Below are 12,233 nucleotides of genomic sequence, written 5' to 3'. Positions count from 1 at the left end.
AGTTTAAGGCATTGTCACTTGTCTAAGCAAGCTTTAAGAAGACTTTGTTTCTGAAGGTGCTGAGTCCCTGAAATATTTTCTATTCAGTACTACAAAACACTTATTATTTAATAAGACACCAAGCAAATTAAAATTGAGGGGTCCTTAGGAACAAATTATTTATACGAAGGACCTTAAGATACTTAAGATGGAAATTTCAGCCAAAGAAGTATATGAAACAAAAGTCATTAAAGATTAAAAAGGAAGATGAAGAAGAGTAAGACGACAGAAACGGCTCATATTATTGCCTGGAGAAGCCACTGAGAGAGACTCTACTTATAAATTTAAGGAACTTGCACAGTTTAAAAGGATCTTTCTTCAGAATCATCTGCTTTTAACGTCTTATTAGTAGTATAGAGCAAAATTAATATACAAGATGACCTATATAATGGCTAAATTTCAGAATAATGCAAATAGTGGCTAAAAAGTCAAGTAGAGCGATCAAACCTTACAACTTTACCATTTATTTTCCAGTTGGACGTTACTTACATTACTGTTGATAATAGGACTGTTAACCATTAAAATTTTATTTTTATATATTTGGTCATGTCAGTGACTAATTCACTTTATTAAAAATATCTGCCTTAAATAGATTTTGAAATGAAGCCGAAAGTGGCTGGAGAGAGAGAGAGAGAAACAGAGAATGACCAATGGGAGTAGAGAGAGACAAAGTGATGGGAATGTGAAAATAGTATTTAAAAAATTTTTTACCTGGCAAAAGTTGTAATGTAATTAAAAAATTCAATGTAAAGTAAGAAAAATATCTACTCTTAAGAAAAATCTTTTAAAAAATTATACCTTCCAAATTGTGTTCGTTATTCTTCTGCAACATTTTATTTTTGTATTAACTCAAACAGAAAAGGTAAGTTGAAGTTCAGAATGTATTAAAAAAAATGTAATGAATGACTCTTTGTCTCATTTATCTGACAATAATGTTATAATTTTAAAAATCCCAATCACTTTCCATAGTTTTAATTAGTTCATCTCTGAGGTTGCTTTCTCAGTGGTGTTCCTACCACATCTTTTTTTAGCATAATTTTGTGCATTTGCTGTCTGTCCTTATAATGATCTTTAATTAGTGCTTCCTGGGTGGCAAAATTATTGATGAAAATTTTTTTAATTCTGTGAAATTTGAGTCTGTTGTTTTAGTTTTTCAACTTTACTTGTTTTGCCAAAGCCAAAGCCAGTGGTTTCTTCTAACATTATAAATATGTTTATCCAACTGTTCCTAAGTCTGGAAATTTGAGAAAGGCAATTCATCTACAGGTATTAATTTATCAAAATAAAATCAATTTGGGTAAACTTTTTGTTTGCTCCATTCAAGAAACAAAAATTCTGATAACAAAATAAATGAATTTGCATTGTCATTTAGCATATTTGATAAGAGCTTAATGTTTGAAAAAAAATCATAAAAGTGTCTGAGGAAAACAGAATTCTCCATCACCATATTAAACATGAAGATCTATTTTGACTATGGATGTACTTTCCTTACAGGTAGTGTATGATAGAGCCCAAGGAACAAAGATTTAAGAAAGTAAAGAAAATGAGGACATTTTCCTTTCTACTTTTTTTTTCCCCTGGCATTTTCTCTAGTGAAACCAGGATTTAGAAACATGAAAGTAAGACAGAACATTTCACTTCAAGGTTTATTTAACATTGAATGATTCATTGTCCCTTTTTGAATCTGGCACTTGAGTGACACAATTAGGAGTCAGAAGATGTGCATTTTGAAGCATTAGGCTATAGGAGAAAATAAGTAAATGAGATATAAATGTGCTTTAGAAACCAAATCACTCTAGGGATTCTATACAGATCTTTAAAACGCATAATTTTCCTCCTGTAGACACATTAAGGAACAACTTCAAATCTAGTATCATATCTATGTCAAAAATATGCCATTAGTAGAGAAAAGATATTTTAATTAGATGTGTTATTACTTATATATTTACTTTGTCTCTTCCCTCACCATATTCTAAGTGGAATTAAAATTACACTGACTAAGATTGGGAATTTAAATATACATAGCTTTAAAACATTTAAAATGTACCACAAGGGTTTTTAAATTTCTGGGTACCCATCTGGTCATCAACATGTAAATCACTGTCTTAATTAGAATACAATATAATGAAACATTTTTTCAATGCACTGTTAAAAGTTTTTTTTTTTTTTTTTTTGGTGGGGAGGATAATTAAAATTATCAACTAGATTTGTGTTTCAGTTTCTGGTTGCTTAAAAGCTGCTGCATACCCCCACCCCAGCCTGTTTACACACACACACCCTTTCTCTCTTAATCCTCTAAAAGCTAAAAAAGAGGAAGAGAATTGAGAGATAACATCAAATGTTCTCAGTGCTTAACCTATAAAAACTAACAAGAACTACTGATGACTTTGTCTATGGTATCTAAAACTGGGTTGAGTAGAGCAGTTGTTTACTGCTTGACAGGTAGAATAATGACCAAACACAAAAGGGAGGTTTCTTTCTGCAAATTCCCCAGTTTAGAACCCAACTGTCAATTCTCACTAATTCTGAAACTGCTTTTAATTCCTAGCTTAAATGCCGGTTCAGCCCAGGGAACTTCCTCTGCCGTCTTGCTCCTTAGACCTACAACTTCATAGCTCTTTACCAGCAACATTGAGGCTAGCTCTCCTGGGCTGGTTTTGGTACCTTTCTAACCAAATTCAGTCTAACTTGACCATACTCACCCAGGGACAAAAGGCCTTCAAACTATAGGAATAGCTTAATTTCTTCCTCATGTCTAATAGTGGTTAATAATGACTGAGCACTTACTTGTGCCAGACACTGAGCTAAGGACTATACTAGTTTCACTTCATTTCATCCTCGTCATAACCCCATGATGTAGCCATGGCTACTACTGATGAGGACAGTGATCCCTGGGATACTTGCTAGAAAGTCATCTAAGTGGTATGTGTCAGAGTCAAGATTCAAACTTAGGTTAGTCTGAATCCCAAACCCGTGCTGTTAACTGCCACTCCCTACCGTCTCCATCATGGCCATAGTATCAGGAAATCAGTTCCTCCATTCTGTATAAAAATGAAAACAATTTAATGTGTTCTACTCGTGGCTTTTCAGAATGCCTTATTCCAGTTTTGGATTCTCCAGCATACAGACACGTCTAACCCATTTGATCACCACATTTCTGTCTGTCATTTGGTGAATCATCTATTTCCTCTTCCCTACAACTTCTTTCACTTCAAAGCTGCAACTTTTTGTTCAGAAATTCTCTGCAAAATAGTTAACTCCAGATTTTCCCCCCTGCAGATCATCCATTTTCTCAAGGCTGCCTAGTCTGACATTGCCTTTCTTTGCCTCTTATCCTTGGGCTGTTTTATACCTAGAGACTAAAGATCAAAGTTATGGACTGTTCCTTGATCTTCCTCTGTAGGGTTTCTGTTTCAGCCTGAGTAAGGTTATTGGTGAAAGAAAAATAGACAGTTACTTAAAGATATTTAAGGCAACTGATGAAAAGAAAGGGAGAGAGATACTTGAAATATTATAGTACTAAACTTAATGGGTTATTATCCACCACAGATTCTAATACCAATGGGGTGACAAAAGATCACGTAATCTTAGCACCTTATTTTATAGATGATGAATCTGAAGTCCAGAGGAGGTTACTAACTTGTGTAAGATTTCTGGGCTAGTTAATGCTAGTTAGTGGCAAATCTGAGGTTAGCCTCCTAAATTCAAACATCTTTTCAATTATCACACACTGCTTTCTTATCTTATTTCCACTGATTTGGTAACCTTTGTTTATCTATCCAACCATGCATCCAATCTGTAACTAAAATTCAGGACATGTTTATCAAAGACATGCTGTGTGCAAGGTAATGCACTATAGCTTGTAAGAGATACAAATATAACATTGTGTTTGTTCTTAATGACCTGACAACTATATATAATCCAAAACACACACATATGAGTAACTATATTACACATCTTGATATATTCATTCACTGTGTGGGCCAATAAGTAAATTCATTGATGTGAGAAGAAAATAAAGCACTTATTTTTCATAGAACAATTTTGTGACTAAGTAATTGTTCATCTAGTTTGTGAAGTCTAAAGAAAGGAAAAGCTAGATGAAAATGAACAGGTTCTGGGCAGGAGGCACACAGTAGAGGTCCTCAAAGATGTTGCTAGTCTAAGAGCTCATTTGGGAAAGGGTCTGATTCTAGGCTGACTGTCACGGACTTGAGACAAGTTTGGATCCAGCAGAGTGTGGCAGAGACAGGCAGAGTTGAGATCATAGCCAGTATTATTCTAAAAATTCATTATGAAATCAGGCAAGGGTTTATATACTTGAACCCGATAACCAGGAGACAGAAGATTTTTGTTGTTGTTTCTGTTTATGAGCCATGCCCTTGGTAGGGATTAAAAATAGGAAACAAAAAGAGAAAATGACTCAGATAGCCTGATATATTTATTCCCTGAAATATTCAGTGAAAGAGAGTGGCTTCAACATCATAGCAATTCAAGAGTTCCTGGTACCACTGCCTTTGAGTGTTTTGTAGCAGAGTTATTATTTTCAAATCTTTTTGGAAGTTGTGATAAGGACTAAATTCATTGGGTGATGTGAATCAACAACCTATCAGTAACTGAATGCTTATGATTATATAGAAAGAGTTGAAATGGATTACTAGGGGACTCATATTGGTGTAAAAACTTGCAAGGATGTGGGTGGGTATCAATCTCTTAATGGTTATGCATTGACATGATAATCTACTCCATCAAGATAGTGTGAACTATACAAATATTGGTCCAATGATACAACTATATGACAACGTCGCATGATTTATTTGTTACAAAATGAGTGATTTAAAGATTTTTCTTAGGGTCTGCATTTTTTCTTTCATCAATGTAAATGAGGTCAAAGAATGTTGAAAAGTTTGAGGCAGTCATTCATATATATATATATTTAAAATTTTTTTGAGATGTGAGGAAATATCTGATTAGTTTAATTAACTATTTAATGTATTTATGGTAGAGTGTTAGACTAAAAACAGTCTCCTTTCAACTATTCAGTTGTCCTGCATATGTTAATATTTTAAGGTCCTTCTCTATAGAAATTTTCGGTTTCATCTGACCTAGAAGTGTTCTTATTTATTCATGGTTCTGGACACTTCAAAACATGACAAAGGGATAAGGATCTGCTACCCTATTAGAATGAATAGATGTAGAAGCCCATAGAAGACAACAGACTTAGGTCTCAAGGTTTCTGAGATCCCAGTTTAAGAACTTCGGATAGAGCTTTTCAAAGAATTATTTCACCCGGGACAAATAGTTATACCTGTACTAAAGGAAAGGGAAGAATCAAATATGCTGGCCTGATTACTTTGCTCAAAATGATAGATAGTAATTAGGGCTGGTTTAATTAAAATTCAATTAAACTATAAATTGGTAATTATTTCTCATATACATGATTGTATTAATAAGGATAATCTATTCTTATGCTGAGAAAATAAACTCCAAGTCTTAGTGGCTTGACGGGACAGAGGTTTACTTCACGCTTATGCTACTCAAGATAAGGAGGCTTCTTCAGAGATCCAGGGGGATGGCAACTCCACTGTCTTGTAGTTACAACATAACCTCGATACACAGCTTCCTGGCTCAGGGCAGTGAGGAAAGAGAAACTGGAGAATTGCACATAGATTTTCTTCACTGTCTCAACCAAAAAAGTGACAACACCACTTCCAATCACATTTTATTGACTATAAATATTCACATGAGTAGCCGCAACTGCAAAGATTTAAGGAAATGTAATCCTCCAGTGTTCCCAGAAGGAGAACTTAACTGGGTATGATTCTACATTAGAAGTTCCTAGCAGTGTTGCAAGAAACAAAAAGGGGCATTGTTCCCACTCTTAAGGTACCTACCCAAGAGCATGAGTACACCATAAAGGATACTACCAAGGTTAGCAGTTTAGGATTACAAAAACAACAAGAACAGCAACAAAGTGTAGGGTGAATATATGTTATGGGGAAGTCACAGAAGAAATCAAGTTGAATATTGTTTGGGAAAATTGAACGTTTCAGTGAAGTTGACACTTTTGGTTGATGAGCAAAGCTGATGCTGATGAACTCCGACATCTCAACTCATGAGAGAGAAATTCTTTTCTGGGGTCATCTTTGAATTGGTGACATTCAAATTCAAGCTTTTCCTATTGTTATGCTTAGGATGTCAGGCTTTGAAGGAATCAAGAATTACAGTGCCCAAGATGACAAGTTTTTTCTCTCATTATTTTTGTCTGGTGTTGTTAATTTATTAAAACAATGTTCTGACAAAATACATGAAGTCTGAAAGAAGTATCACTGCATCAAAATTCAGCAATATGCTTTGAATTTGCAATTTTTGCTATTACAAATGTTTTAGCATCAGACTTCTTAATGAGTCCAATGAATAACAAATAAATGCCAAGAAAGAAAAATGCCTACCCTTTGAGGAATAATCCCCTATATTTATTCCAGTTTTCTGAATGTGGCAGTAAGAAATCTCTCTATAGGCCACACACATACATGTACTCTTGCAGGGATCAGTAAGTACAATCTCTTCCCGTGTATCTAGGAATTAGATGTCCAGTGATTCAGCCTTCTTGAACGTATAGTGAAGTGTGCAGAAATGACCTCCAAGTGGTGAGAAGATTAGTTATCACAGCCTCACATACTATTCCATGGCATAATGTAGAGTAAGTCTTGGACTTTCTCCTATAATCCTAGAAGTTACATATAAAATAAACCTTAATTTTCAAGTTTGGCTAGTCTTTTCTACAATTTGCAGCAAAGAGAAGGCCAAGTGAGGAATGAAATGCAGTAAGAAAATGATGCTAGACTAACACAGTGACAAGCAGGACAGAGAAAGGAGTTGCAGTTAATTGAGAGAAAGGTCTATCGATGATTTTGAAAGTAAACACCAAAAACCCAGCTCAAACCAGATAAAACAATTTATTGAATTGTGTAACTAGGAAGACCAGTGGTAGGGTGGCCTTCAGTCATGGTTCAATCAGGATGTCAATTCTATAATCCTACGAGCGCCATGACACTGTGTTTGGTTTCACCCTCAGGCTGGCTTTTCAGAGTCCAGAAATTTGGTGTCAATTTGGTGTGCTTCTCACTCACATTCAGTGCACATAGGGAGCTTGTTTCTGATTTTGCCACATCTGAACCAGTCAATGTTTTTGGTCAGGATACTGGCAAGCCCTAACAGTGTCATGCCTGAAACAATGACTGTGGCAAAAGGAATGGAGTTACCCTGATTGGACATCGCCCTGAAACTGAGAGAAAGGTCAAAGCCAGCCTCTTCCTCTAAACCACATGGCTGCTTTTCAAAAGAGATATTAGTACAGTGTTGGGGAGAAAACCATAGTATCAGCAATGAAAGGACAGTATGCAAGTATAAAGAAAAGATGCATGAAATGGTGGGACATGGTAATGTGGCCCTTTAATCTAGGGAGAAATCAGTTTATTGCAATAGCTTTCTTTCAATACAACAGCATATAATAATTAGCACGTATAATGATGGCATGCGACAGCAATGTAATGTGAAATTATATTCTGTATATTCTTTTCAGAGACTATGTTGTCTCATGTCCTGGTGTTAAGTGTAACTTTAACAAGATATAGGAATGATTAATTGATTTCTTTTTTCACTTTTTGGCTACGTATTTGACTTTATTTATATTGAAGCAAAAACATAAACAGTCTTGGAAAAGAGTCCTTAAAAACCTATGGAGAGGGGAGACCTTCAAGATGGCAGAGGAGTAAGACGTGGAGATCACCTTCCTCCCCACAAATACATCAAAAACACATCTGCATTTGGAACAACTACAGAACACCTACTGAACACTGGCAGAAGACCTCAGACTTCCCAAAAGGCAAGAAACTCTCCACATACTTGGGTAGGGAAAAAGAAAAAAGTAAAAACAGAGACAAAAGAATAGGGACGGGACCTGCACCTCTGGGAGGGAGCTGTGAAGGAGGAAAAGTTTCCACACGCTAGGAAGCCCCTTCACTGGCGGAGACAGGGGTGGCCGGGGGCGGGTAGCTTCGGAGCCATGGAGGAGAGCGCAGCAACAGGGGTGCGGAGGGCAAACCAGAGAGATTCCTGCATAGAGGATCGGTGCCGACCAGCACTCACCAGCCTGAGAGGCTTGTCTGCTTAGCCACTGGGGCGGGTGGGAGTTGGGAGCTGAGGCTTGGGCTTCGGGGGTCAGATCCCAGGGAGAGGACTGGGGTTGGCTGCATGAACACAGCATGAAGGGGGCTAGTGCACCACAGGTAGCCAGGAGGGAGTCCGGGAAAAAGTCTGGAACTGCCAAAGAGGCAAGAAACCATTGTTTCGGGGTGTGCAGGAGAGGGGATTCAGAGCACCGCCTAAACAAGCTCCAGAGACAGGCGCGAGCCACGGCTATCAGCCTGGACGCCAGAGACGGGCATGAGACGCTAAGGCTGCTACTGCAGCCACCAATAAGCCTGTGTGCAAGCACAGGTCACTATCCACACTTGCCCTCCTGGGAGCCTGTGCAGCCCGCCACTGCCAGGGTCCCGTGATCCAGGGACAACTTCCCTGGGAGAACACAAGGCATGCCTCAGGCTGTTGCAATGTCATGCTGGCCTCTGCTGCCGCAGGCTCGCCCTGCATTCTGCACCCCTCCCTCCCCCCAGCCTGAGTGAGCCAGAGCCCCCTAATCAGTCACTCCTTTAACCCCCTCCTTTCTGGGCGAAGAACAGATGCCAGAGGGTGACCTACATGCAAAAGTGGGGCCAAATCCAAAGCTGAACCCCGGGAGCTATGCGAACAAAGAAGAGAAAGGGAACTTTCACTGGGCAGCCTCAGGAGGAGCAGATTAAATCTCCACAATCAACTTGTACCCTGCATCTATGGAATACCTGAACAGACAACACATCATCCCAAATTGAGGCAATGGAATTTGAGAGCAGCTGTAGACTTGGGGTTTGCTTTCTGCATCTAATTTGTTTCTGGTTTTATGTTTATCTTAGTTTACTATTTAGAGCTTATTATCATTGGTAGATTTAATTATTGATTTGGTTGCTCTCTTCCTTTTTATATATATATATATTTTTTTTTTTTTCCTTTTTCTCTTTTTGTGAGTGTGTATGTGTATACTTTCTGTGATTTTGTCTGTATAGCTTTGGTTTTACCATTTGTCCTAGGGTTTTGTCTGTCCGTTTTTGGGGGGTGTTTTTAGTATAGTTTTTAGCGCTTTTTATCATTGGTGGATTTGTTTTTGGGTTTGGTTGTCCTTTCTTTCTTTTTTAAATTACTTTTTTATTTTTAATAATATGTAACAATTTTTTAATAACTTTATTTTATTTTATTTTTTCCTTCTTTTTTTTTCTCCTCAATTTTCTTCTGAGCCGTATGGCTGACAGGGTCTTGGTGCTCCAGCCGGGTGTCAGACCTGAGCCTCTGAGGTGGGAGAGCCAAGTTCAGGACGTTGGTCCACCAGAGACCTCCCAGCCCCACATAATATCAAAAGGCAAAATCGCTCCCAGAGATCTCCATCTCAATGCTAAGACCCAGCTCCACTCAATGACCAGCAAGCTACAGTGCTGGACACCCTATGCCAAACAACTAGCAAGACAGGAACACAGCCCCACCCATTAGCAGAGAGGCTGCCTAAAATTATAATAAGGTCACAGATACCCCAAAACACACCACCTGCCCATCAGAAAGACTAGATCCAGCCTCATCCACCAGAACACAGGCACTAGTCCCCTCCACCAGGAAGCCTACACAACCCACTGAACCAACCTTAGCCACTGGGGGCAGATACCAAAACCAATGGGAACTGCGAACCTGCAGCCTGTGAAAAGGAGAGCCCAAACACAGTAAGTTAAGTAAAATGAGAAGACAGAGAAATACACAGCAGGTGAAGGAGCAAGGTAAAAACCCACCAGACCAAACAAATGAAGAGGAAAAAGGCAGTCTACCTGAAAAAGAATTCAGAGTAATGATAGCAAAGATGATCCAAAATCTTGGAAATAGAATGGAGAAAATACAAGAGACGTTTAACAAGGACCTAGAAGAACTAAAGAGCAAACAAACAATGATGAAAAACACAATAAATGAAATTAAAAATTCTCTAGAAGGAATCAATAGCAGAATAACTGAGGCAGAAGAACGGATAAGTGAACTGGAAGATAAAATCGTGGAAATAACTACCGCAGAGCAGAATAAAGAAAAAAGAATGAAAAGAATTGAGGACTGTCTCAGAGACCTCTGGGACAATATTAAACGAAACGCACCAACATTCAATTTATAGGGGTCCCAGAAGAAGACGAGAAAAAGAAAGGGTCTGAGAAAATATTTGAAGAGCTTATAGTTGAAAACTTCCCTAACGTGGAAAAAGGAAAGAGCCAGTCAGGTGGAGGAACCACAGAGAGTCCCGTACAGGGTAAATCCAAGGAGAAACACACCAAGACACATATTAATCAAACTATCAAAAACTAAATACAAAGAAAAAATATTAAAAGCAGCAAGGGAAAAGCAACAAATAACATACAAGGGAATCCCCATAAGGCTAAAAGCTGATCTTTCAGCAGAAACTGTGCAAGCCAGAAGGCTGTGGCAGGACATATTTAAAGTGATGAAAGGGAAAAACCTACAATCAAGATTACTCTATCCAGCAAGGATCTCATTCAGATTAAACGGAGAAATTAAAACCTTTACAGACAAGCAAAAGCTAAGAGAATTCGGCACCACCGAACCAGCTTACCAACAAATGCTAAAGGAAATTCTCTAGGCAGGAAACACAAGAGAAGGAAAAGACCTACAATAACAAACCCAAAACAATTAAGAAAATGGTAATAAGAACATACATATCCATGATTACCTTAAATGTAAATGGATTAAATGCTCCAACCAAAAGACATAGACTGGCTGAATGGATACAAAAACAAGACCCATATATATGCTGTCTACAAGAGACCCACTTCAGACCTAGGGACACATACAGACTGAAAGTGAGGGGATGCAAAATGATAGTCCATGCAAATGGAAATCAAAAGAAAGCTGGAGTATCAATTCTCATATCAGACAAAATACACTTTAAAATAAAAGCTATTACAACAGACAAAGAAGGACACTACATTGATCAAGGGATCAATCCAAGAAAAAGATATAACAGTTGTAAATATTTATGCCTCCAAAATAGGAGCACCTCAATACATAAGGCAAATGCTAACAGCCATAAAAGGGAAAATCGACAGTAACACAATAATAGCAGGGGATTTAAACACCCCACTTTCACCATTGGACAGATCATCCAAAATGAATATAAATAAAGAAACACAAGCTTTAAATGATACATTAAACAAGATGGACTTAATTGATATTTATTGGACATTCCATCCAAAAACAATGGAATACACATTCTTCTCAAGTGCTCATGGAACATTCTCCAGGATAGATCATATCTTGGGTCACAAATCAAGCCTTAGTAAATTTAAGAAAATTGAAATCATATCAGGTATCTTTGCCAACCACAATGCTATGAGACTAGATATCAATTACAGTAAAAAACCTGTAAAAAATACAAACACATGGAGGCTAAACAGTACACTACTAAATAACCAAGAGATCACTGAAGAAAGCAAAGGGGAAATCAAAAAATACCTAGAAACAAATGACAATGAAAACACGAGGACCCAAAACCTATGGGATGCAGCAAAAACAGTTCTAAGAGAGAAGTTTATAGCAATACAATCCTACCTCAAGAAACAAGAAAAACCTCAAATAAACAACCTAACCTTACACCTAAAGCAATTAGAGAAAGAACAAAAAAACCCGAAAGTTAGTTGAAGGAAAGATATCATAAAGATCAGATCAGAAATAAATGAAAATGAAGTGAACGATAGCAAAGATCAATAAAACTAAAAGCTCATTCTTTGAAAAGATAAACAAAATTGATTAACCATTAGCCAGACTCATTAAGAAAAAAAGGGAGAAGACTCAAATCAATAGAATTAGAATTGAAAAAGGAGAAGTAACAACTGACACTGCAGAAATACAAAGGATCATGAGAGATTACTACAAGCAACTCTATGCCAATAAAATGGACAACCTGGAAGAAATGGACAAATTCTTAGAAAAGCACAACCTTCTGAGACTGAACCAGGAAGAAATAGAAAATATAAACAGACCAATCACAAGCACTG

Source organism: Balaenoptera borealis (genome assembly GCF_965194805.1).
Source record: "Balaenoptera borealis genome assembly, chromosome: 3".
Lineage (NCBI taxonomy): Eukaryota > Metazoa > Chordata > Mammalia > Artiodactyla > Balaenopteridae > Balaenoptera > Balaenoptera borealis.
The sequence above is the reverse complement of the archived record's forward strand: the minus strand, read 5'-3'. Positions refer to the sequence as shown.